This window comes from Abramis brama, assembly GCF_963993115.1.
Source record: "Abramis brama genome assembly, chromosome: 16".
In the NCBI taxonomy this organism is placed as follows: Eukaryota; Metazoa; Chordata; class Actinopteri; order Cypriniformes; family Leuciscidae; genus Abramis; species Abramis brama.
In genome coordinates, this window is record NC_139978.1 from 5,289,961 (window position 1) to 5,315,202 (window position 25,242).

The window sequence follows — 25,242 nt, forward strand, 5'->3', positions numbered from 1 at the left end:
ACCATTGCTGAGTATTTTCTCCTTAAAACTGCAGTGAACCAAAGACAGTCTCAAAAACACGCTTTGAAATCGCTGGTGTTTCTGACGTCACAAACTACCTTGTAACCAATCAGATCAACGTGTGATCGACAACCAGTGGATCTCTGAGCTGAGTGAGTGAGTGGAGGCGGGGCTTATTTGCATATTCACAGAACCACAAATGAGGCAAGGGTGTCGAGTTACATTCAAGCTATTTTAAGGCATGAAGACATTTTTTTCAAGGAAAAAACGTTTATACATCATTTTGGTGATCAAAGATGAGTTTTAAGGGATAAAATGATGACTACAGGGGGGACTTTAAAATACTTTGTTGGTTTTGATGAATTTATATACCATTTCAAGTTAATGACTCTAAAGATTTCATATTTTCTTTACACTTTGAAAATATTTGTGTACATATATAATCATTATTTAAAAAGTTTTTTACGTATAATTATGAAGGTAAAATTATTTTTTACAAATTCTATTTTTCTGACAAAAGTCTTTATTGAAAAGATTAACAGATTTTTTCCTCCCGGCGAAACAATAAACAAACATTTTGCCAACAAAGGTTTTCTTTTTTCTTCATTATCTTTTTGCACCCCCCCCCCCCCCCCCCCAAAAAAAAGACAAAATCAATTTTAAATTCAGAAAGAAAAAACAAATACTGTAAATCATAGATACTGTGTATTAAAGTCATTATACAGTACACTGTCAAATTATATGATCAGTAAGTCATTACAACTTATATTTAATCTGTCTTATGGTCATGTTATAATGTACCCCACCTATGGGGCATGTTGTCACATTTCACTTCCATTCTTTCGGGGTATATCAAGAAAAAAAAGTATACACTGTATTAATAAAACAAAACCACATAATTGTACTAGACATGTGTGAAATTAATGTGGGTAAAAATAAATACTCTGAACCCATTTACACAAACTGAGAAAGTCAAAAAGCGTTAGGTTGTGCCCCGCTCTCCCGTACATTATAATAACAGCATTTATCTTTGTTTTGGACCGTATGAAAACCACCGCTTCTGCAAAGCAACAGCCTCAGTGTTTGTTTCTCTCAAGCACGTTTCCACATCTCTCATACATTCTTCCTTCACAAATCAGAGTTTATTATTGTCCTCCCAGGGAGGGAGAGAGTGACAGAGCACATTATTAATTGAATTAATTTGAGTGTCTCTATAATCCTGTCAGTAGTTTTGCTGAATTAAAGCGAGTGGAAGAGACAGAAGAAGCTCAATGTTGTTGTCAGGCGTGTGTCAGACTGACAGACAGACCGGCAAGGCCTCGCAGGGCCTCATTAGTGTGTGTGTGAGTGTGTGTGTGGCTTTTTTATTATGTGTATACATATATTTGTGCATGTGTGTGTGTGTCTTGATGCAGTCTGGCAGGTACACACACACACACCTCTCTGCCCAAGGTGGATCGTTTGCCTGAACAATACAAGTCAGCTCCAGCTTTAGTTGCAGGCATGTGGAAACTAGCCTGTAGGGACAGTTTCCAATATCTCACACACTGCTACATTTACTGCCCAAAATATAATACCTTTTATTGTATTCAAAACGTCAAACCAGCACACTCTCGTATTCTGCACGCGTAATCGATCATCCTTGCGTCTTCGGCACTCCCTCCAACTACAATATCATTTACATTAAACTACACTCAGCAAAACCAGCTTTTAATGTAGAGTTGAAATCTAATCGTCTGCATGTGGAAATGTTGCTACAAGTATTTGGGCTTGTACTTTATGTGTGTATGTTTTAAATAATGTGCATTTGCATGATCGTTATTCAGTCCCTACTGACATCATTACCTGCACACACTCACACACACACACACAACCCACACGAGGGTTCCTGCAACTTATATTTTATTCAACAAATCCAATGTTTCATTTCCCCTCAGGTAGTCACTCACTCAACAGACATTGCTCTTAAATTATGAATGTCTGGTTTGTCTCTTTTACACACACACTGGCAAGAATACACACATGCGTCATTTCCAGAGACGTGCTCATAGAGAATAAATAATGCGATGGTGTGAAGTGGCAGTAGTGTGTTAAAGTGGATCCCACGTATCCACTGCTGTGTGAACTGCTGGGTTTCACCCCTAACAAGAATATACTAGGATATATTCAAACATGGCATTAATGTCAATACAGCCTTGCTCAGAGAGGCAGCAGAAATACTGTATGATTTGTTTTCTAGCCTGTCCAACTCAAATCTGTCACGGTTTTTTTGTGTGTGTGTGTGTGGTTTGTCCTAAAAGCAAACACATGAAATCTGAACATGATTTAAAAATCTGCTTAAAAAAAAAAATATATACATATATATTATTCTTATTTTTTGCTCACATTTTCCCCAGACGCTGCATGCTCTTTTTCGCTTTCTGTGACAAATGTGCTCAGATTTGGATTCTGCCTTAATGAAAAACATAAAAGTGAAATCTATGCAAGTTTGCAACTGGATCTGAACAGAAATATTTAATCTGGCCACATTTTTAACAGTCGGTTTAACTCTTGTATTGTGTTCGGGTCTGTGGGACCCGTTTTCATTTTTTATCAAAAGAAAAATGATACGATTAATTATTTTTTCAACCTCAGACTCGTTGGCCTTGGCTCATTTTCTGTGAAGAATATATATCTTAACACATTTTCAATGACCACACACTGTACATCCCCCCTACACATTTATATTACACAAAGGATGTTCGGGTCCACTGGACCCGGGGATAATAAAAGTGTGGAAATTTTAGGTCCTGTGTACCTTTACTCTGTCCTCCTCCTGTCAGGGCCTGCTGTTATTGTGTGTGTGTGTGTGTGTTCTTGTATATGGTTTGAGGACACAAATGTGTATGACATGGGTATTACAACGTAAACATGGTTATGAGGACATCTGTGTCCTCATAAACCCAACGGCTTAAAAAACATACTAAATGGTGTTTTTGAAATTCAAAAAAGGCAAAAAGTTTTCTGTGATTGGCGGGTTTAGGGGTCGGGTTAGTGTAGGGGGACAGATTATACAGTTTGTACATTAGCAAAACCATTACGCCTATGGAGAGTCCCCGTAAACCACATATCCAAGTGAGTGTGTGTGAGTGTGTGTGTGCATGAGTGTGCGCGTGTGTGTGTGTTTGTGTGTGTGTCTGTGTGTGCGTGAGTGTGTGCGTACATGTGTGAGAGAGATTGTGTGTAAGTGTGAGAGAGTGTGAGTGCAAAAGTGAGTTTTGTGTTTCTACCCCTGCTGTTCCCGCACAAGGTTGCAATTCTTAAATGTGATCTAACAAAGCTAAAGAGGAAATATTAACCATATATGCTGTTTATATTGCTTGTAATTGGGATGAAGTAAACATCTGTTGAGTATTTTAACATAAATTGTTTGATTATGTTGAATTAAAAACCCAAAAATGCAGAGAACACTGGCTGAATAACAAAAATATGAACACCACACAAGGGTTAAAAAATAATATTTACATAATAGTGTGTGCTTGAAATCAAAGTGTGATTCAAAATTGACAATTGACTTTTGTTAATTATTTATCCGTGCACATAATTATTATTTTTAATTTGCGTGCCTCGTTATCTTGAATCAGAAGATCTTCCTGTAAGATTATTCCTACGGCAGAGGAACAGTTTGAAGAAAACAACGCTGAGCAAGTGAGCTAAAGACCCCATGAAATAAAAATTTGAGCTGTTACTTTTTGTTCATGTCTGTTAGAATCTGCAACAAAAATTCTCTTCTGACTGTATTTCACTTGCTCTAGCTTGTTTCCTAATCTAGTTTTCTGGCGTTGGTTTGTTCTGTGACAAATCACTTGAAATGTTATTTATTTTTAAATTTCTTTGGATAAAAGTGTCTGCTAGATGAATCAATGAAATTTAAATTTCTGAAAAGTGGGCGGAGCCGGCCGTCGCCATCTTGGCCGCGCGTCACTCCCGGATAAACGTAAATGTGCAGCGAGGCGGATTAGCTGAGGTGACGTGATGCTAACAGACAGCAGACAAACGCTAGTAGTGACATCAGCGGCAATCCACCTGTCACTCAAGTGGCCACACCCTTAATTATGCAGAATTTTAAGGCTTAATATAATTTAAACGGATGAGTTATAAAAATATTCACCCCCCTCACATTTTTCATGAAGATCAAAATTAGCTATATAGACCAAAACCACTTTTTGCTCCAGGCTGTAAACATGTTTTTTTCTGCTGTAAAGCTGGGCATTTTAACATGAGGGTTTATGGGATTGATTTTCTTTTGCAGCCTGTCTCTAGTGGCCAGTCGATGAACTGCAGTTTAACTCACTTAAGTGTTGGATTGAAGAGAGAGACCGGAAGGTTGCCGCTTGGTACTCCTAAATGACAACAATGTGTTTTTAGCAGACACACACATTTAAAATGTTCAGTTCTTTCTTCCACAAAAATAAAAACATTGATGACTCATCTGGCACTACATGGATGTTTCTCCAATCAAATGCTCTGTAGAATGAAAATGTCTCGCCTCCTAATATCACCTGCAGCCATCTATCAAATCATGTTTTATGGCTGTAACAAGCCAAGTGCTTTTGGCCGACTCATCAAGTGACTAAATGCATGAATATGTTTATAGTTAACTCCCATAATAGGCCTAATAATAATTTGTTTTGATGTTGGAGCTGTGTGCAAAGTATGTACAATGGGACAGTGCATTTGTGTTCATGCTTGCATATTTATTTCCTTGTTCTCTGTTGTTGTGTGGTTGTAGGTGTAAGAGACCAGAGGAGACGCCGAAGCCTGACACAAAATTGATTTATTTTGCTTTGAAGTTCTTTGTGTAAATCAGGTACACGACTCTCATCCTCCTGGTGTTGCAGACTGGGGTTATGCTCAGAAATACTATATATTCCCATTTACAGAATAGCACACAGTGTGTTTATACTACATACAACATACTCTCATTGGCGAATTTCTGGTGAAATTTATGAAATCGTATGATATAATCTTACAATCTTCCCTCACCTCAGTGACGGTTTCGTTTAGGGGTTGAGTTAATGGTGGACTTCACTACGTTTGTCACATGACCTAAGCAAGTATTTTTCCATTTTTCTTTTTGGAAATACTGATTTTGTATCTTCTGTGCAAAAATGTCTTCCCTTGATTGGTCAGATTGAATTCAAAGTCAAGTAAGAAATATTAATCATGACCATTATGACTTTCTGTTCTTCCGTTACACTGGAAATGGAAGGTTAAATAGCATGCATTGAATTGATGCATTAAATTTATATGAATGCAATGCCCCAGTACATTATTGAAAAAAAAAATAAAATTATACCCTTTATCATAGCGCATTACATTTCATTACTTGTTATAGTTATCAAGCACATCATTGGACAAGCTGAGTTGCTCTCTTTGTATACTCGAAGAAGTTTTAATTGGTATTGTTTTATTTATAAGTCTATTTGTGGTCTAATTCCGTCTTATTTGTCTCTCTGCATTTCTAATACAAATGTTCGCTACAGTCTTCGATCTTCTTGATTGTGTTTTGATGTGTATTTGTATGTCTATGTTATTGCAGCGGCTTTCTTGGCCAGGTCACTCTTGTAAAAGAGATTTTAATCTCAATGAGTAAATAAATAAATAAATAAAAACCTGGTTAAATAAAGAATGAGTGAATTGTGTGGTAATTCTGCACATAAATGTATTTGGTCATCTGGGGATTCTCTGCATACAGGACATTTGCATATAAGGAAACAGTTTTTGTTTGTATGTGGCAGTGATGTGGTTTTCAGTGCATGTGTGTGTTAGTCAGGGATGAAGTGTGACAACGAGTGCAGATCCCTGTCTCTCACGGGTGCTCTTTCATGTGTTGCCAGACTGAACTGATGTAGGTTGTGTTTAATTCAGTGCTAATGAGGGGTTCCTGTCTTCAGCATCAGCTGCCATGGAAGGTGGGCGCGCTAACAAGAACGTTAAAGACCACAGCCTCTAGCTGACCTCCATTACACTGAACCCCCTAAACCGCACTCTCATCCGGGTCACGGCACCAATGTAACTAGACCTACTTTTTATTTTTTTTATTTATCCTTTATTTAACCAGGAGAAGCCCATTGAGATTAAAAATCTCTTTTGCAAGGAAGACCTGGCCAAGATAGGCAGCTGAATTACATCACATCATTACATACGTACAAAGACACACAAAAACATGAAAATAAAGACAAATAAATTAATAGAAACAGTTTGAAAGCCAATTATGCACTTACAATGAAATCTCAATTAAAAACATTGACATGTGAGGGAGTCCAACTCAAAACATCTCATTCTTAACTTAAAAACACTCAAAGGAATCAATTTACTAAGTTTTAAGTTGTTCTGCAGCAAATTCCATGTAAAGGGAGCAGAATAAACAAAGGCCTTTTTACCCAGCTCAGTACTGACATGTGGGACAGAAAGCAAGACAACAGCCTGAGAACGGAGAGAGTAATGACCAGCACTTTTTTTCATAAGAAGTGAACATAAATAGGATGGAAGCACACCAAGAATAGCCTTATATATAAATGTGTACCAATGACAAAGCCTCCGTGTGGCCAGAGCAGACCACCCTACACGAGAGTACAGCTCACAGTGGTGGCTGCGAGCTTTACAATTAGTAATAAATCTCAGCGATGCATGATAGGCTGCGTCAATCATATGAAGGCATTGAGCTTGTTACCTACTTGCATCGCTCTGAGTGGGATTCGGACCAGCATCAACCGAAACGGGAGGCAAGCATCCTAACAAAGACGCTAAAGACTTTAGCCCCTAACATTAGATGCTAACTGGCCTCCATTACACTCACCTCCCTAAACCTCACTCTCATCCGGGTCACGGCACCAATGTAACTGGTCCAACTTGCACTGCTCTGAGCGGGATTCAAATCAACCAACACGCAAGGCAAGCACCCAAACAAGGACACTAAAGACTGTAGCTCCTAACATTAGATGCTAGCTGGCCTCCATTACACTCACCCTCCTAAACGTCACTCTCATCCGGGTCACGGCACCAATGCAAGTAGTTCTACTTGCACCGCTCCAAATGGGGTTAAAACCAAAGCCAACTTGCATGGGAGTTAGGCTTCGCTAACAAGAACGCACCTCTTGAGGCCAACAGAGTGAGGGTTACCTGGACAGCTCTAACTAACCAGCCTCTTTTACCCCTGATTAGAAGTGATAGTGTATTTAATTTTAACCAAGAGAATAGTGTCTTTTAAATTGCATAAAATGTACGCATAAATTGCATTAAAAAAAAAACAGCAGAGAAATTACAAAAAACATGATGGCAATATTTTAGGTATTACTGGATGACATATGCATATTTTACAACTTATAATTGGCTTTTTCATCATGTGATATAATGTTATATATACAAAGCTATGCTTTGTACCTTACAACATGATAATACAGGTGGTACAATAGAAAGCCACATGATGAATCAGAGTTCATGGTAAGTGGCCTATCCATAAACATGGCCAATACTTGTGTACAGTAACAAAGCATCAGGGTAACACACGTGGCATTAAATAATGCAATAAACATTAACTAAATAACATACAATGTAACATAAAACACCTTAATGAACGTTATTGATAACAAACTATTTATATTAAAAAAAAATCGTATGTGATGTCATGCATTTGCCATTATTTTACAGTAAAATTACATATAATGTAATTTTGGTCCAAAGTGATGTTATACCATTCATTTTTTTTTTACTGTATATGGCAAGTTATATAACATAGAATAAATATTTATGTTAGTCAGTTTAGTTTTTGGTAGCTGATTCAGTGTCAACACCATCATCCTTTGTTTAAACATTAAATAAAGCCCAAAACCCAAATCAGCCAATAAAACATGTCCTCGCTGTGCACCTGTACATCAGTATCTCTTTCATCTGAGTTTATGAAGGCTTTTCCTTCCTGTCTCTTCCACAGGCTGACAGCCATCCTGAGAGGCAAACCGTACTGCAATCATGTGTTTTATTAAACAACTTCACATCCGTTTCACTCTCGGCAAGCCAGACCTGTGGGCTTTTTAACGTTACGAGTGTCATATAAGATGACAGCTCTCACACTCTAAAGGGTATAAGAGAAAACTGATTAAAGAAGATAAAAAGACAAGTTTTATCCTCAGGTTTGACTAGTTTTATTCTTGTGTTCAGTGTTTTGAGGTATGAGAAGCCATGTTCTGAGATGCTTTAGTCCAATGCTTTAGTTAGAGATGCTTTAGCTAAAAACAAAGTGTTGAAATGTTTTAACTTTGGAGCAGTTTGATGGTGAAAAGAGATGTTTCTGTGGTTATCTTGAAGCTTTTCAACAACAACCTACAACCACAAAAGAAAAGAAGAACAACCAAATGTACTGAAGCCATGCACAGAAAGTTGAAAGACAGAAAGAAAATTGAAAATGAAGTAATGCATGTTTGTCAGCAGTCTTTCAGGGTCTCTGTGCTCCTCAAAGGCCATGGGCTGCTTTTAAGATGCATTATATTCTGGGGCTTCAAAGCTTGCCAAATGCAGCCTGTGTGCGAATGCAAGGACACTTGAAAACATTCTTGTGTTTCCAAATGGACTCAAAGAGGTTCGACTGCCATACCTGCATTTTGCTAATGCGCTCCCGCAGCTTGTTTTCCCTCATAACATTGTGGACTCGCACCTTGCCTTGCGTTCTTTTGCCATGTTCATCTATTAATATCTTCTTCCTAGTAATGCAGAGTGGGTTGTGCTCAGTGAAATATTAATAAATACAACATAAATACATGTTAAATAAATAGAATTCGCTTTAGATTCCTTGAAAACAAAAAGAAGAACCATAAAGGGATAGTTCACCAGGAAATGAAAATTCTGTCATTATTTACTCACCATCATGCCATTACAAATCCTTTATGACTTCAGTAGACAGGAGTAATTTTGCTACTACAAAGAAAATGGATGGTGACTAGAGGCTGTAAAGCTCCAAAAAGGACAAAAAGGTTTTCCATAAGACTTTTGTCGAAGTCATTCTGAAGCCATACGATAGCTTTGCATTGTTAGCTGGAAATTTTGCACGGCTTGTTTTAAAAAAAAAAAAAAAAAAAAAAAAAATGTTGCATAATAAAATTTGGTGCATTATAAGACACATGGGAAAACTATGTATATTTATATTCATAAATTCAAAGTTATGAATTTAACTTATGCACAAAATTGGAATATCGCATAAAACATTTGTGAGTTTCCGTCCCATGTGTTCAAGAGAACAAAATCCTCACTTCCTGGGAAATTGGCATAAAATATCTGTAATACAACTGGAAGTTGCTCCAAGAAACTGTGGCTCTTTTTTCCCTCCATCATAAATTAGTTTGTCTCAGAGCGTCAGACGAAACACAACAAACGCTGTCATGTTCTCTTGCGTTGGGAATGGGATGCTGGTGTTTGGGAACGCAATCGTGTGAGACGCTTCTGGAGGGAATTAAACCCAATCATTCTGATCACAGACTTTGACTCCGGCGTTTCAGATCCACTAAACCAATATCTGAGATGCTGCGATGTGATTGGTCCGCTGGTTAGTCCAGTTATCCAATCACAGCCTCTGCTAAGGCAAAGTCACATGAGGATATTGTCGCGCATCAAGGTATTTATTCAGTAAATGTGTTTCCATCGTAGTTTGTGCACGTGCATATGTTTTTTAAGCGCATTTTTATCATTTATGTGCATCTTGATGTTTCCATTGTGCATTTAAAAAAAAAGAAAGCGCATAAAAACAGGTGGATGGAAACATAGCACTGACGTCAAACCTGGTACATATGTTTTAACACACCAAGACTGAATGTCATGGTGCTTTTATTCACAGCTCTTGATCATTATCCTTTCATTGCATTTCAAAGTGGAAAAGAGCAACGTGACCATTCTTCAAAATGTCTTTCTGTGTTCCATGCAAAATTTCATTTAACTAAATTTTTAATTTGCAGGAGAGACTTTTAAAGGTCCCGTTCTTCGTGATCCCATGTTTCAAACTTTAGTTAGTGTGTAGCCTAATGTTGCTGTTAGAGCATAAATAATATCTGTAAAATTATAAAGCTCAAAGTTCAATGCCAAGCGAGATATTTTATTTAACAGAAGTCGCCTACAGCGAACGGCCCGTTTGGACTACATCCCTCTACTTCCTTCTTTAATGACGTCACTAGAACAGTTTTTTGACTAACCTCCGCCCACAGGAATGCTCCCTCAACTCTACCGAAATTCGTTTATGTACTTGCGCACTTCTTATAACTTACTGTGTTTACTCAGCTCTTACAGTGATTTTCTGAAGTAAAACTGACGCTTCATCTTTTGTGTGATGTACAATAAACTTTATTAAACTCATCAGTATATGTTTGATCATCATTCAGACAGCAGACTTGTAGGCTATTAATAAATAATGGATACATACAAGCAGATGACAAATACGTTATAATAACCGTAATTAAACTACTAAACTATACCTGTTCCATCTCTATACAGCACTCTGACTCTGTAGGCATTATTGTCCGACTCGAAATTAACACGTTACTGAGAGTTTCTGATATTATCATCATTCCGTGAGATGAAATTGTCCTGAGAGACTGAGCGCGAGCTCATGAAGCTCCGCCCCCTGGGTCTCCAGCAGCAGCTTATTTGCATTTAAAGGGCACACACTAAAACAGCGCGTTTTTCTGAGCCCCAAAAAATGACAATTGCTGAAACATATTTATAATGCTGTAAAACATGAATTTATAATGCATATAAACATGCTGTAAAAAATGATCTGTGGGGTATTTTGAGCTGAAACTTCACATACACACTCTGGGGACATCAGAGACTTATTTTACATCTTGTGAAAAGGGGCATAATACGGGACCTTTAATATGTCTTATGTCTTGAGTTGCCACATAGTTCCTGTCACCACAGACAGTATTGATGTACATATTCTTGTCTATTACAGCATCGGCTACATCTGTGTTTTCTCAGCTGAGCTCATTCTGAAAGTTGCCATAGGATGATGGACCGGCCCCTTGTGCAAGAGGTCGTCGACCTTATTTGAGTCCTGTGCAGAAGCTCACGGGTCTGACATACACCGGATGTTTGGCATTAACTCGTGGCCATACGTCCCAGCGAAAGTATGGATGACGGAGGACAGCTGGAAGTAACATTATACTTCTCTCTCTATCTCTCATTCCTCTGCTCGGCCACTCTCTCTTCTTTCCCACTGCTGCTCTTATGAATTCACTCATTGTCCTAGACTTTAATGGCTATGCAGATCCAGAATATGGCCGATTGGATCATCTGATCTTCCTCACGGTGAGATAAGCTGATAACGCTGGAATGGTAACAAGATGTTTGTTAGTTGACTTGAAACAGATTCTTTTATCAGTGTCAAAGCAAAAATGAGCACATTCACATTTGAAATTAAAATTGACCCTATTTATGTTGTAAAATGCATGTTAATGTTCTAGTCATGTTTTAGAGCAGGGAAAACAACCAGCCAGCGCAATCGCAGAGAGGGATGTTTCCTGAGGGGAAGCCGGGACTTCATCTAGACATGTACTGGATAAGAGATCAAAACCAGTTGATCAAACCTGTCAGATCCAACAAACAACAGATTTTCAACAAAGTTCAAGATGCTGATGCACTGAGTCCGGTAAAATGCATCTAATGTTTTTATAGTCTAACAAAGGAAAATGAAGAGGTCGCTCTAAAGTCCCCCTGTGGTGAAAATCCAGCTTTTAATGTTGTTTATATGTCTATGTGGTGTTTTTAATATGCTTTAAGACAAACCATGTGTAAATTCATAAGTCGACACCATTGCTGAGTATTTTCTCCTTAAAACTGCAGTGAACCAAAGACAGTCTTGAAAACACGCTTTGAAATCGCTGGTGTTTCTGACGTCACAAACTACCTTGTAACCAATCAGATCAACGTGTGATCGTCAACCAGTGGATCTCTGAGCTGAGTGAGTGGAGGCGGGGCTCATTTGCATATTAATAGTACCGCGTATACTAAATGTGGCAAGGGTGTCGAGTTACATTCAAGCTATTTTAAAGCATGAAGACGTTTTTTTCAAGGAATTTTTTTTTCAAATATGTAATTTTGGTGATCAAAGATGAGTTTTAAGGGATACAATTATTAGCCGCTTTCCGACCGGAGGAACCTTTTCACAGTTCCTAGAACTATTGGCTAAAGTACCCGGATGTCGGCGTGTTCGCACCGCAGGAACTAGGAACGATTTTAGTTCTAGGAACTCCATTTGGAGGAACTAATTTACTCCTACTTCAGAGTCGGTCTAAACCAGCACTATAGGAACTACCCGTGACGTTAGTGTACGCTGATTGACCGAACGCACGCGGAGCACCAGCACCCGCCATTTTTAAAACAGCTAGAATGTAAACACACAGATTATAGCCTATATATTTACTCCATAAACTAACTATACAAACATGGAAAACAGTGATAGATGGGTCTCTAAACCTTTACGCTGAAGAGAAAATCCAACGCAACTTTGAGGGGACCAAGTCAAACATGATTATGTTTATCTGCCCAGCTAGCAACACTGGACATCAACCACACGGCATAGGCTAATAACCTTTTTTTCATATACTGTCTACTTTCTATAACAGTTATATCTAATAACATATTAAACAGTACTGTTAGACAGATCGCTAACTAATAAACACAGAGAATGCAAGCATTGTTTGCTCTGGCGTTCTCAGCGCCGCCAAAATAAAGGTCCGTCGCGCCGTCAAAATAAAAGTCGCCGTGCTTGCGTCACTCCCTTACCCCTCCTACCAGTTCCTATGGCCACTTGGCCAGTGCGAACGCAAACAGCAAAACCGAGTTTGGGGGAGAGTAGTTCTTAGAACTGTTTAGAAGTGGACAGTTCCTAGAACTAAGTTCCTGTAACTACTTGGTCGGAAAGCGGCTATAGACTACAAGGGGACTTTAAAGATGCTGTATGTAAGTTTTTGACTGCACTAAAGCATATAAATACCATAATATGTTTGCAGGTATTTAAGAAACATGCTGAGTCACATACTCGTTTCTCTGAAAAACACTTCTACCGCCAGATATTTTACTTTGAAATGTATGTTCCATGTAGGAATGTCTGTTTTTGTTTTGGTCTGTGTGACTCCGCCCACTGCCAGTTCAGCCAATAGTATTTCGACACCCCGGGATGCCAGTTGTCAGGAAACACAGCGCATCGCAGCCATGGAAACGAGCAAACAAACTGGGTCAGAGATTGCAGATTCCACACAACCTAAAAAGCCTCGACATCCATCTACAAATCTCTATGAATGGGAGCATATTAAAACGCGATATCAACTCATCATAAATCAATAAATCAACTCATCAACTTACAATCTACAAGTCTCCTCGCATTCCATTGTCAATTGCGCTCGTTCCTGTAGCATGTCCTCAAACTAGCAACCCGCGTGGGAACCAACTCTCTCCAGTATTTTGAATTTGGACTGCAGTACCTATTTCAACCACTAGCTGTCAATCTCACATACTGCAACTTTAAAGAAATTTATTTTAAATGTGATTTTTACCTACTAGCCTGTTTCTCAGCTCATTATTGGCAAATTGAGTGCCAGTCACAGAACTGGTCACAATTAACAAAGCTTATTGGCGATGTAAAACATGTTATCATCCAATGTGAAGGCAAACAGGCTTTCCGACTAATGTAAGTCAACATTTACATAGTATAATAGTAGTAAATTTATCTCTCTCACACGTGTCCCGCATTGTGCCACAAAATCACATGTACATCCTGCAACAGAGTAATCACAGGTGTTCACCCTTGTTTGTGGCGATGATGTTTAATATTCAATAATATTATTGATCTGCCTGCATTGACAACATATTAGAACTTTTTTTTTTTACAACAAAAATCAACCATCACTGAACTTACTTAAGCTGGACTATGACGCTATTTTTTGTTGCATTATTTTCCTGCTATCACTGTAAAGCTGCTTTGAAACAATCTGTATTGTAAGAAGCACTATATAAATAAAGGTGACTTGACTTGATGTAAAAGGTGGGTGTGGCTCTGAGGCTCCGCCTTCTTTGACGTGGAAATCTTAATTTCCATCGAGGTCAAGCGAGAGTAAAAACATGAACACACTAAAGAAACACTGACACTGTTTTTTCATGTTTAAAACTATCCCATATATTGTAGAGTCCCATCAGGATTTCGCAGACTGAAATGTCTGAGTTTGCTGTGGCATTTCTTAAAAAGAGCAGCAATAATTGCTGTATTTTTGTGTTTTCCAGTTATAAAAATGTAAATACCTTGAATGCAAACTCAGACATTTTAGATAAAAGCGTCAGCCAAATGCATATGAAAATACCCATCAACAATCATGATGTTCTTATTAAAGGGATAGTTCACCCTAAAATGAAAATTAAGTCATAATTTACTCACCCTGGTGTTGTTGTAATGCTCGCGCTCTTCCAGATAATGGCAGTGAATAGCTTTTTAAAGAAAGAGACAGAAGTATCACAGAATGATCCCATATTCCAAGTGTTCTGGGGGTTTATGATATTTATTGATATGATATTTATGAAATTTGATGTATTATTTAAGGAAAATCCTGAGCTTGGCCATTGATCTTCTGTGCTCGACTGCACATTCATGAGACTCTATAAGCACAGTACAAAAACACGACATAAAATACAACGCCTTGAAATCCCAAGAAAGTATCTGTGCACTTTCTTCACCGAGTTGAATATCTCCAGACCGGATCTCTGTTTGTCTGATGTGAACGCGATAACGTCTTGTTACGACGAACACAACGCATATATTCACCTCAGAGAAGAAAGTACATGGATTGTATTTAATGATATGTTTTTGTTAACGTGTGTGTTTCTCTGGGCGAGTCGGAGTGACTGTGACGCTGATAGAGTTTCATGAACGCGCACAGAAGATCAACGGCCAAGGATTTTCGTTAAATAATACATAAAATTTAATATCGTAACCCCCCCGAACACTTAAAATATAAGATCATTCTGTGATACGTTTGTCTCTTTCTTTAAAAAGCTTGATGCTGGTCGCTATTCACTGCCATTATCTGGACGAGCAGGACTAATTACATTTTTTTTATTCTCCATTTGTGGTCCATAAAAGAAAAAAAGGCATGTGGCATTAGAACAACACCAGGGTGAGTAAACTATGACTTAATGTTAATTTTAGGGTAAACTATCCCTTTAATGTTAGAGTGACAGTAAGAGTATAATTACCTGTACATTTTTATGCACACATTACTGAAATTCCCTCAAATGGGCCTTGATTCGTACATTTTCAACCACTTCACTGCAATACAACTGCAATACGATTCATTTGTTTGGATTGTGGATTTTCATTGCTTTACCCCTCTTTAACTTTTTTTGCAGAAAAAAGTGCAGAAATAAGACATGCTTGACTAAGACTTGCTTGATTTTATATTAAATTATGAAATCCTGTCAGGACTGATTGTATAAAGTGCTATTGCACTGGAGTGAATTGCAGAGCTGTGAGTTTAAATGATGTGGATTTCCATCAGACTCCTAAAACCCATGCATCCTCATTCCTGGAAAGGGCCATTGTACCTTTTGTGAATGGCTCTTGCAAAACAGTTTGTGTGAGGGGTGAATGAAGGTATATCGGGGTCTCGCACCTGCCCTTTAGGTCAACCCCGGGCCCGAGGACCGTCCACCTCCCAGCTGGCCTCTTCACACACAATGACCTGCTCCTCGTCTGTGTGGTCCTCAGATTAGCTGATTTAGACCCGGCTTAGCTTTCCTCAGCGCTCTATTCTTCTGCTCGCTCCGACACTGGGCTCAGCCTCTCCAGGATGCGTTTGGATGGTCTGTTTTAAACATTGAGACAGGAACCCCCCGGGGGGCAGTTGAGGAGGTCAGGGAGATCCAGTTATTCTGTTTCCTACCGCTGGCCTTGGGAAACGCTGAGCCACAACCACAATCCTGATGCCTGTTCCCATGCTCTCTCTCTCTCTCTCTCTCTCTCTCTCTCTCGCTCTCTCTCTCTCTCTGTGTGTCTCTCAAATTCAAATTCAAAATGAGCTTTATTGGCATGCCTTGTACAGTATTGCCAGAGCATTGGCCATTACATAAGCAATGAACAAATAATCAATAAAGTCAATAAATCAATCAGTAAACAAATGCATGAATACATTTATATAAAGAAAAAAAAAACACCTTTGTACATTTAGACAAGATAAGAATGTGTCTCTCTCTCTCTCTCTCTCTCTCTCTCTCTCTCTCTCAATTCAAATCAAATGTGCTTTATTGGCATGACAATTGTTTCAATGTATTGCCAAAGAATTTCCAATCGTAAACATACATAAAAAAAAAAAAACACACATTAAAAAAAGGTAAGTAGAACAATTAATCAGCGTGTGAGCGCATCACTGATTAGTTGACTCCTCCCTCTTTTTGTGACAGGCATCTGTATATCTTGCTGCTAGTAGGATAAAATCTCTGTCTTCACCTAATAAATGTTGAAGTTGTGTTTTATTGTTTCATTTTCTGAAGTTAGGGCAGCGTATTTCAAATTTTGTATAAAATGTCCCGCTAATGTCCTCATAGTTGCCCTGTCTCCACTTCTCCCTGGTCTCGGTCTCGGTCTCTCTCTCTCTCTCTCTCTGTCTCTCTCTGTCTCTCTCTCTCTCTCTGTCTCTCTCTCTCTCTGTCTCTGTTTCGCAGCATTTCATTCCCAACACACACGCAGATCTGCCCTATAAAGCAGCGTGTCTGGAAACCATCATTTTTATGTGTTGCAGTGTTAAAACTCAAGACCATAAAATTACACGATTACAACACAACCATTTTCAGGCATCGAGGCCTATATAGGCCTGTATCTGAGAGCACTTTCTGTTTAGAGCTGAGGAAAGAAAAATAGCACTAACCTGTTGCTCTCCCGCGTTTCTCTGTTCTCAGAGTCATCGTTCTGGAAACACTAATGGGGACAGAACAGGAAACAAACATTCTCAGTCGGCACTGATTATATCAGTAGGGCTATTTTCGACACGGCAGAATAAAATGCTTTGTGCTAGAAACATCTCGCTAATTTGTTTTCCTTGTGGGTGAATCTTACAAAACCTTTTGAGAACATGCCCGGGTCATATTTCGCCTCTTTAAATAATCACAACAAAGAAATAAGTCTAGTTTAAAGAAAAGGACGTCTATTTTTGGACAATGAAAGTGCTATATGTAATTTTAATTATAGTACATTTGGTAGCATGTGGTGTTTTATAAGACTTAATATCTTTCTATTAGACATGAACTTTATCAATCAGTTATATTTGCAATATCTATTCAGTTCTGCCTCTCAACATAATTTATTATATTTAAAGGTAAAATGTATCTTGTAAAGATGTTTAGATTCATAATATTGTTTATATAACACATTTAATAATAATACATGCAATACATGCACTATCATGATATAACATAATAAACCTTATATTTATTACAATTAATTATAATAAATATAGTAATGCATTCTGAGATTTAGGGGAAAAAAAATGCAAGTAAATGTTTGTTGTTTACAGAATGTTTAGATAAATAAAAAATATTGATTATAATACAGGCTAATAAATATTATTATTATTATAATATAATACATTTATTATAACACAATTACTAAATATGTAATTTATCACAAATATAATATTTCTATTATAATTAGAATATATACACTGTTAGACTTTTCAAGGGTTTTTTACAGTAACTTACTGGCAACACTGTTGCCAGTAAGTTACTGTAATTAAGAGTTACAGTACCAAACCGTATTTCAGTTTTGTGTAATACAGTGCATTACTGTAAAAACGAAGCTAATCAGTACACTACTGTAATTATTTTTATTTGTACTAAATATAAATTAGATTTGATAATTTTGATATATGATTAATTTTATTTTTATCATACATAAGTACTACTGACATACAAACCAATTAGACAAAGTTATCACAAAATACCATTTTTTTTATTTAAAACATTTCATATATATCACAAAATAAACATGTCAATGCTGGAAATGATGTGTAATGGGTGAGTTTAGAGACAACATTTTTTGTGTTAATTTTAACTCATTCATTGTGTTAATGATTTTAACAAAGTAAATATGTCAGAGAGGTTAGCACAAAGATGTGTAATGTAATCCAAAAACATTATGTGCTGTCCTTCACTGCAAACATTTTTGAAAACATACATAAAACCATAAACAAAACATTAGCATTTGACTAAATGAATGTAGAGTCATTGGTTGTTTAGCTTATACAAGTATTATAATGAAATATCTACCATTACATTAATAAAACTGCAGAATATAATACATTTTTAAGCATTCAAAAAGGAAATGTCCAACACAGGACAAAACACAGTTCTTTTCACAATACAAGACACATAACCCCACCTTAAAATAATTTCACTTGTTTCCAAAAATTTGTTGGATTCATGTACACTGGTGGCCAAAAGAAGTATTTAAGTGTCTTAATGTTTTTGAAAGAAGTCTCTTTGATGCTCAAGAAACATTTCTTATTATTATCAATGTCTGACTGTCTACTCCATCTTTTCTACAGCATAGGAGTAAAAGTCATCATCAAAATAATCTTTAAAAAGCCAACACAATGTTTTTGTCCACCTTTGTGAATAAATGAACTTCTCCAAAGATTGGTTCCTGTTCAGAACTTGATTGACAACATCAGAGTGTTCCCTGGTCTGCATGCGTGCCCACAAACACAAATGTACTCAGTCCTTCAGAGGAGATCCCGGTTCCAACACTATATATGAGAGAGAGAGAGAGAGAGAGAGAGAATATTAGTGTCACATTATTTTTAACCTCCTTTTTTGTTAATTTTTATTATTATTTTCACATAAACTTAAGAATATATATTTGTAAACAGCTTTTGTCAATAAATAGCATACAAAAGAACTAAATTAAATTATGCCAGATTAAATTTTAATACTTACAAATCCTAAATTCTGTCCAAAAATGCTGAGATCCATAGAAAGAACGTAGAAAGAACCATTTCAGCTTGTCTGCAGCGAAGGAGTCCCTGTTTGAGACAAATACACAGTAAGATACATGCAAGAAATCACTGTGTGATGATCGTTCTCCTTCCTACAGTAGTTAACCCACCTGTGCGCTGATATTAGGACCTTCCTAGTCAGGTGGGACTGCAATGGTAGAGTCTTCTAGCTAATAAAATATCAAAATAATGCAAAAATATAAACTTAAGTTGTTTAGAATGCTAGATTTGGTATGAATGAATTAGTGAGAGTTTTACTGCAGTGCTTACCTGGATACATTTAATCTGGTGAGACTGAACAAAGACAATGGTCCATCTTCTGATTGGTTCATTTGCTGTGTAATAAAGTTAGACATAACGCAAAGGTCACTTATTTGATATAAAGTTAGCCAATTTTATAGAGATTTTATAAGATATTGTAAGCTACCTAGTCTGCACCAGTGGCTCAAAAGCAATTTTCACATAGCGTATGCTAATCATTTCAGCAAACTTATCTCAAAATATATCACAAATGGGCTGGCCTACCTCTGGAATCTTGCTAGAAGTCACTGGCGCGAATTGGCGCTTTGTTGCAGTTGCCTTTAAACACAAAAATGGAAGTAAATATTAAATTCCATTAAAAAAAAACTATAATATGGTATAGTTTGCAAACTAATGCTTAAACTATAAAGGTTCTCATCAGTAGGCCAACTATAAACAGAATTTCACATTAGTTTATTCACATTTATTGTTAATGTAAACGCGTTGCTCGTTGGCATATTTTAACTCGACAATTCAATAATCTAACAAAGTGTGTAAAATGAAACGTTAGCTCAGTTTACCATGGTAAAGTTCGTTACCGCCATGTTGACGACGAGTAACTGTTAACGTTAGGCTAACGTTAACGTTATAACATAGGTTAAACTGGGCACAATCCTGTCAACACACACAGAATGTTTTTTATTTATTTTATTTTTTTACCTTGCTTGCTGATCTCTCTCTCGGTGAAGTGAATTCCGTCTCTTCCCCGGGCCAGACACGAACGTCGCGATCCAACAAAAGACAGACCCCATTATCTACACTGGATGCTCTGACGCGACACGACAAATCCCAGACAGTGTAGTGATGCGCCGCGGCCGTTATATTTCTGACGTAGTCCGATACGAGTCCAAGCGCTCGCGCTATTTCTGACAAGGGATAAACAGGTTTGCATTTAAAGGTCCGGTCGCTTCAATGTGTCCAATATAGACAGCCTCTGGCTATTATAGCGTTGTAGACACGCGGTGTAAGGCAAAAATTAGGAAATAAAAAGCACGATGGAATGGTGCCAGCCAGAGAGGCAGTTACGTCAAATACAGTAGTATACAGCAAATTTAAAAAATACAGTAAGTCTCTGTATGTGGTGTTAGACGTCACAGAAAATTCCCATGATGCAATGGGAATCACAGTTATTTACTGTAAAGAGAAATAGCAGTATAATAATTTTTTTACAGTCTATGATAATACTGGAGGATTTAAAGTAAATAACTGTAGAAATTACAGAAGAAGTCTAACAGTGTAACAAATTCTGAGATTTGGAAAAAAAAATCAAATATTGATTTATATTTCATCTTGTTTAAAGGATATTTGAGATTTTTAAATAATAATAATAATAATATAACAAATGATGATAAATAATAATTCACTGTCATTATTATTATTATTTAAAAATCTCTAAATAATAAACACTGACATTTAAATATTTCGAATTTTTCTTTGCGGTGTAAGTACTTTTATTAACTTTTATTATCTTAACTTGCATAGTTTAAGCATGCAAACCGGAATGCTGTCCTAGTGTAAGTAAGTATTTTTCAATCTTGCACGACTGGTTGTTATTTCTCTATCTACTTGGTTAAACACTCAACGATAAAAGAAAGTGAGACAAATCAACACAAAATCAGGCACTGAAGACAAGCCGCTCTGTGTGACAGTCCCTGAGCCGGTCCTATAAGAGCAGGATCTGGCCCGGAGGAATGCAGATGAACAGGCCCAACATGCTCGTCTATCACAGCGCCATCGGTCAGTTAGTGTTCATGAGGGCGGCGTGTGTGTGTGTGTGTGTGTGTGTAGATAGTAAAGGTGAAGTAGGAGTGGTAGACATGGGTGTGAATTACACCCAACTGCCAAGTTAACAAAGGTTTCACCAAACATTACACTGCAAGAGCTGACAGAAATAACTGAAGTGAGAGAATTACTGCAAGTGGAAGAAGAGACATATCATATTTTATCAGAAAAAAAACATCAAAAAATTTAATGAAAAGTAAAATGAAATATAATTATAAGATGATAAGAATTATAAGAATTATAAGAATTATAAGTGTAGCATCATAAATTGCATCTGTCAACATTTTATATTAAACAAATTCTGTGTTTTCTGTTTTAAGCTTCTGGATTCCATTTTAATGGTTTAATTACATTTTAAATAATCAATGATTTAAGAATCATTTCTATGAAAAGTTTTTTATCTTCCAGAAATTCTGTGTTGTGCATTTAAACTTTTCTGGCAATCAAATGAAGGCATAAAACATTAATTTAATTTATCTTTTAATCATAGGAAATTAAAAAACTTTTTTTTTGTCAAGCAAAGTGCTGCACAACAGAGCTTTACTGTTAAATTTAAAACATGGAAGACATTTTTCAATTTCTAATTTTTTAAGAAGTTTTAATTATTATTATTATTAGTGTTATTATTATTATTGCATTGAGATGTAGATAAGCTCTACTGTACAACAGTAATATAATTCTGCCATAATTTCTTCAAGTTAAACCGAACTTTTATTTTGACGGGTTGCCGTGAAGAGCTTTGAGTCTCAGGGCCCTATCTTGCACCCAGCGCAACTGACTTTGTACACCGACACATGTATCATTCCTATTTTGCACCCGACGCACAGCGGACTTTTCCCTCCACAGACGCACGTCGGTAAATTAGGGAATGAACTTGCGCTACCGGGGGCGGTTCAGCGAAAAGAGGAGGCGTGTTCCGCTGCAAACGTTCCCTGGTGCTATTTTGCAGTTTCAGAAAACAATTCCGGCACTGACCAGGAAAAGCCTAGTCTAAAGTCAGTGGCGCGTTCAGATGCTATTTTAAGGGCGCATGCTTGGCCATAATCAATGTAGCGTGTGCACAACGCACATACACTGCTTCTCTCATCTACACAGAAGCAGCAGTTTTCATTTTTGCAAACCATACATTATTACAAGGAAAAATATTCCACACGAGGGAAATTATTGTGGTGTCCATGAAGATGTGAAAAAATAGGCATAAATCTAGCTTACACATTTACCCAAATTATTATACGCCTGTTTAACCGAAGCTAATTTGGGTGGGTTTCTCCATCCCCAATGTCACTTCTTTGTGTTTTACGGCCCTGACGAGAACGTCAGTCTCCTCGGCTGTGAACCGCGCCTGGCGTGCGTCTGGCAAATCCGCCGTTATAATAGCAATCCGCCATGGAACAAGCGCGCCTGCTCTTAAAGGGAATGTGAGATGACGCTCTGATTGGTTTATTTACGCCCAAACCACACCTATGAGTAATGAAGCTACTTCAGACCAACCCATTTGCATCGGGCGCAAGAGTCATTTATCCCGCCGGTATGATAGCAACAGCGCCCGAGATCCGCCCACAAAGATACTTGCGTTTCGCGTTTGATACTTGCGTTTCAGATCGTTCAAATAGGGCCCTCTGTGTTTATGATACATATGACGACAGTTTTTCTCAAATGAAGCGGATGAAGCGACTCTCAGAGCGGCTCTGGAGGTGAAGTTCATGCGTTCATGTCGCCATTTATTCACAGAGAACATGCAGGATTCATATTTAAATAGTCTTTTTGCGGTTTAATATTCACAGAAACTAGTTTATATCACGATTTTATTAAGTTTACTGACTTATTTTTTATTTATTCATCCAAGATCTGACAAATTCCATGAAATTCTGCGTTATAATACAGTAAATTACGTTTTTATGCTTGGATTCCGCGACTCCGTCCGTGTTCTTGTTAATCACAGGGCTCTAAACATCCTTTTGATTGTCAAAAACGTCTCGAGACAAACCTTTCATAGACAACCTAGCCGGGGAAGGTCTCTTTTTTTACATTTCGATAAAAGCTGTTCATACATTGGCAATTCATGAAAATTCAGTAACACTTTACAATAAGGTTCATTAGTTAACATTAGTTAATGTATTAACTAACATGAACTAACAACAAGCCATACATTTGTTACAGTATTTATTAATCTTTGTTAATGTTAGTTAATAAAAATCCAGCTGTTCAGTGTTCATGTTAGTTCACAGTGCATTAACTAATGTTAACAACTGCAACCTTTGATTTTATTAATGTATTAATAATGTAAAAATGTGAACTAAGATTAGTAAATGCTGAAGAAGTAATGTTCATTCTTAGTGCATGTTAACTAAGGTTGTTAACTAATGTTAACTAATGAACCTTACTGTAAAGTGTTACCGAAAATTCTTACACAGTCCCTTTAACAGAAAAAAAACATTCCCAAATTTTGATTCTAATGAGAGTATTCTTGATTATTTCGCACCGCATCACTAATGATGTCTCATCAGGTGCCTTTGGAAGGATTTGTCCATCAGCGCTTCTTCTTTATTTGGGAGGTTTAGTCAGTCTGCATTGTGGCGCACTGCAGCGCAATCATAATTCGGAGAAAACCGGAGTACCTGCCAATGAAAACAAGGCATTTTGGTTGGCAAACGTGTCTGTCTTTATCTCTCTTTCTGTCTGTCTCTCCATGCAGCTGCGTTAAACAAACAGCCTCGTGCAGCTGGACGCCTGAACATGGCGAAAGGGGAATTTGAATCCACTGTTTTTCTGTTCTTTGGCACCAGTCAGATTTATGTGCTCATAAAACCAGGAGAAAAATCACCCACTCCATCCTCCGCGAACGAGACGGGGGTGATGGAGGATTTGACCCCTCACCACAATTTGTATTTCTTAGAGGAGCACAACAGACGTGGAAGGAAGGTTTTTTAAAACACACGTGCCTCCAATAAACCCGTGAGTCGAGTCTCAAGACGGCGTGATTTCGAAGTCGACTTAATGGAGTGATAATTGAGTGTAAGCTGAGCTAAAGACTCGCACAAACAGACACGTTCTGTCTTGGTGACTTATGAGATATCCATCACTGTCAGAAACGAGTAAAACCAATACTTGCATAACAACCAGATCTTTTTCCCCGTGCCGCACACCAAACCACTTCCAGCTGTCCTCGAACACACACAAACACGCAGTGCAATTACATCTGATGCCAGCGGTGCGAGATTAGGTGATAAGTTTAGCCTCCGGCGTGATTATGGAGACGAAACTTTAGTGGCTTTCATTGTGTCGCATTCAGGCATATGAAACCAGCACACACAGTAAAAAACACATCACATTTCATATCTCACAGGCCTCACAATACACATCACCTCATGCACGCGTGCGTCTCCTGTGAGCTCTGAGGACGGGATTCGTGATGGTTTACTCTGTTGGTTTACTCTGTTTTTTAGGACCACTGAAAAACAAAAAATATTTTTATTTAAATATTAATCTACTTATTTTGTTGAGAAAAACAAAAAAATTGGCCACACAAAAAAAGAATGAAACAACAATGTTAGAAGAATTATAATGTACACTAAAAAAATGCTAACATCTAAATCTCTATCTGTTTTTATTCAAGACAAAAATATTATTTAAACATAACTGATTCCACTTAAATACATTACCAACAAAACTAATTTTTATGCGATAAATAAGGAAAAATTATGGAAGCTTGTTTCCGCCACAGAATAAACTATTTTAAAAGATAATTGGGTTTTATTGACTTTTTATCTCACAATTGCGTGTTATAAAGTCAGAATTGTGAGATATAAAGTCAGAATTGTGAGATATAAAGTCAGAATTGCGTTATAAAGTCAGAATTGCGAGTTATAAAGTAAGAATTGCGAGTTATAAAGTCAGAATTGCGAGATATAAAGTCAGAATTGTGTGTTATAAAGTCAGAATTGCGTTATAAAGTCAGAATTGCGAGTTATAAAGTAAGAATTGCGAGTTATAAAGTCAGAATTGTGAGATATAAAGTCAGAATTGCGAGTTATAAAGTCAGAATTGCGAGTTATAAAGTCAAAATTGTGAGATATAAAGTCAGAATTGTGAGATATAAAGT

At 37.3% G+C, this 25,242-nt stretch overlaps 2 long non-coding RNA genes across 2 annotated transcripts in view; both read right to left on the reverse strand.

Moving 5' to 3' along the window:
- Positions 1-10,345: 10,345 nt before the first annotated feature.
- Positions 10,346-25,242, reverse strand: part of LOC311066244 — a 50,590-nt gene continuing 35,693 nt past the window's right edge. Inside the window, exons 3-5 of the long non-coding RNA XR_014603042.1 lie at positions 16,935-16,984; positions 15,684-15,875; positions 10,346-11,350 (exon numbers count right to left, since the gene is read on the reverse strand). This is a non-coding gene — a long non-coding RNA (uncharacterized lncRNA). The remainder of the gene's footprint in view (positions 11,351-15,683; positions 15,876-16,934; positions 16,985-25,242) is intronic.
- LOC311066245 lies at positions 19,329-20,108 on the reverse strand. The gene is made up of 3 exons (XR_014603043.1): positions 20,019-20,108; positions 19,584-19,637; positions 19,329-19,393 (listed from the first exon to the last, which is right to left on the reverse strand). It is a non-coding gene; the product is annotated as an uncharacterized lncRNA (long non-coding RNA).